Source organism: Mirounga leonina, unplaced genomic scaffold (genome assembly GCF_011800145.1).
Source record: "Mirounga leonina isolate KUSES-001 unplaced genomic scaffold, KU_Mleo_1.0 Mir_151, whole genome shotgun sequence".
NCBI classification, from domain to species: domain Eukaryota; kingdom Metazoa; phylum Chordata; class Mammalia; order Carnivora; family Phocidae; genus Mirounga; species Mirounga leonina.
In genome coordinates, this window is record NW_023270377.1 from 62,697,938 (window position 1) to 62,701,344 (window position 3,407).

Here is a 3,407-nt window from a genome sequence, read left to right on the forward strand (position 1 = left end):
CACGATGTGAGCAAACGCTGTTGGGAAAGTGGCGTCTATAGAGTTGACCTGATGTATACAGGTTTGCCACAACAATGTGAAACAGTGTGTGATCCAATGCAATATCTGCAGAGCACAATAAAGCAAGGTATTTCCATAAGTGCTTTCTAATTTTTTCTTTTGTTTTCTATGAAAGATTTCCCCTCCCCTCTTCAAATCCATGGCACCTTTTCGCTTCTTTTAGGTTTTACATTCCGTAGAAGATAAATCTGTCAGTACAGCCGGCTGGGAATAATGGCTCCCTTGCCTTCCACATGGAGACTCCCTGGCAGATGTTGACTTGTGAGGACTAGCCAGGGCCCACTCTGACAGATGTGATCTAACGCAGCTCTCTGGAACTAAGGAAGGGTTGTCTATTGCTTCCTGCTCTTCCGATTCATAGAAAGCAATTTGTCCTTTCATACTAGAAGTTGTCTGAACATTTACTCTTGAATTTTCTCTGACAGTTCAAGCGGAAACATGACAAATACAATCCCCAGAGTACATTACTCCATGAAGCTTCCTGTTTATATCCCTGCTTGAAGCCTGATCACATGTGACAACGTCATCTACCACCTGTCTGCTTTTACCATGTTCTCTCTGCACTGTACAGTATCTCTGAGTGTATGGGGAAAGAGGTATCCCTGAGGTTCCTGTAAACGTGCACACATCTGTGCACGCGCGCATGCTTTACTCTCCATCTTAGGACTTACGTCTTTGAGGTCAGGATCCACACGGGACAAGAGGGATGGGGAGGAGTCTCCCTCACTCCCTCCACTCCCCTCTCCCACCCTCCTGTATAGACAAGCTGCTGTGTCTCACATGCTGAAGTATTTGCTTGCCACTGTAATTTTAACCACACGGCCTCACCTGGGCTTTGTCTAGTAGAAATTCCTTTCAGAGCATCTGATTGTTGATATTTATTTCTGATTTTCAGTGCTGCCACAACTCATTGTAACCCTTTATTTTTACTGCAGTGGAAAACATGAGAAGGGTGTTTTGGTCCCGCTATCACAACCCAGAAGTCCACACTTCTGTGGACAAAGATGTCTTTGCTGTATGAGGCTTCTGGTTTCTGTCCTCAGCTGGAGCCCTCGTCTCTGCATACCATGTTTCCATCCCTAGCTACTCGCTCTATTTTCCTTTACCTCTTCTGTACTTCTCTCCATTTCTTTTTGAACCTCACGTAGGTGATGTGCTCTTACGGTGCCGGAGACTTTGTGTGTCCAGTTAGGCAAACGTGTGCTCTCATTGCTTGTCATCTTTAATTGCAAGCCTTTGAACCTGGCACTGGTCACCTGTCTCCCATGTGGGGCCTTGAGCACTTTGCTTATATATGGTCCCTTTTCATCCTAAAGGCTGCACAGGATGTTCTTCCCAGGAGGCCCTGCTCAGCCCTTTTCTCCATCCTACCATGCTTTTCCTGACTGTAGGTTATACTCAGATAATTTATTGAGCCTCATCTGTAATATGTCTTTGATTCCCTTATACTCACTGAGAAGCTTCTGTGTCCCTAAATGAAAAGCACTTGGCAGGCAGTTAAACTTACCTTCCTTTGCACAGTTCTATTTCATGCTTGTATCAATGAAACCAACTCCTAAACTGTCTGCTACTTTTACTGAATCCATCCATATGTCACAGTCTTTTCTTAACAAGTCATAGAATCATTAATCCTTAGGGTTGAAAAGGGCCTTAAAAGTAACTCAGTTATATATGATGACATGAGGATAGCATGACATAAACAAAACCAAGATGTGAAACTATATACACAATGTAGCCTTTGTGTGTGTGTGTATGTATGTGTGTGTGTGTGTGTGTGTGTGTGTCCTGGCGAGTTATATATCACAATGTGAACAGGGTTATCTCTGAGTAGTAGGATTACTGTTGCTTTCAGTCTTTCTTACACTTCCCCACATTTCCCAGATTTTCTTTATTAAGCAATACCAGATTATAGGAAACACTGGAGAATTGTCTTAAAAATTCCAAGGGGAAAAGTTTTCAGACTCGAATTCTATACCAATCCTATTAATTATCAATAGCAGGCTAGGATAATGACATGCTAGAAATGAAAGTACTAAAAAATTTAACTTCAGTTTGTCTTTTCTAGGAGGCTCAGTGAAAATGATTTATTACAAAACAAGGGAATAAACCAATGAAGCAGAAGACTTGGATGCAGGAGACAAAATACCTCCCCCACCCCCAAATTTGAAGAAATTCCTAGGATAATAGACATGTAAATAGTCATGGGAAGTGATCCCCTTAGAAAGGAACACAGGCTGAGAGGGAGAGCTCACTTTGTCCCTTGGGAGAAATAAAGAAGAAAGTAGCTCTGATATGTCCCTAAATGTCAGTTTCAAAGGATAGTGTTATCACACATTCATTCGCTCAACACCTATTTATTAAGCACCTATTATGTGCCATCGATATGCTAAATGCTGGGGACACAATAGTGAACCAAAAAATCCTATTTTTATATAGCATAAGGAGACAATGGCTATTATCTCTTTTAATTCCGCCCCCCTGCCCCATTTTATAAATGAAATCTTTGCCCCTTGTTATAAATAAGGAAGTCAAGTTCAGAGGGTTTGCATAACTTGCTCAAGGCTGCTGATTAGCAAGTGCCAGGGCTAGGATTCAAATATGGACTTGAAACCTGTGCTTTCTTTGCTCTGCTCAAAGTAGACTTTTTTCTTCAGGGGGGAAAAAAAGTCCTTGCCAAGAAACTTGCTTTCTTAGAATTGTATACTTAGCAAAAATGGCGAGGAAAAGAATTTGGAAAACTCTCCTGGCTGGCCATTTTGCGGATGACGCGTCTGGGTACATCTGCCCCTGATCGTCTGTGACAATCGGCTCCCATAGAGATGGCGCTCAGCAGAGGATGCTGCAGCGCTCGTCCGGAGTTACTGCCGCATTTCCCAAAATGTCTGCTCAGCATAACTGCAAATTGAAAATAAACTTGTAAACCATTGCCAGTGACGTAGCTCAAAGACTTTATGTGCTGAAGTCTTTAAAGTTGTTTTTCATTACAGTCTGCCGTTTTTCAATGGGCAGAATTCATTTTCTCCTCTTTAAGTGTGCTCAGTGAGGGGAAAACTGATCTTGAGAGGAAGACTTAGGTCTGATTTCCTGGTGCCCTGTGTGAAATGCATCCTATTCTTGAAAGCTGGGATCATCTCTCTCTCTCCCCACCTCACCCCGCAGAGCTTCTCCAAAAGTCTATCAGTCTCAGGTGAGCCATTCCAAGGTACTCAGACTCTGTGTTCAGCCGGGAGATAGTTGCTGGGAGAGGAGAGTCCACAGCCACTGTGATGGGAGGTTTGGTATAAGCCCCCAAGCCAACCTCAGCTTTGGTTGACACAGTGGTTTTAGGTTTTGACTCCGAAACCAGG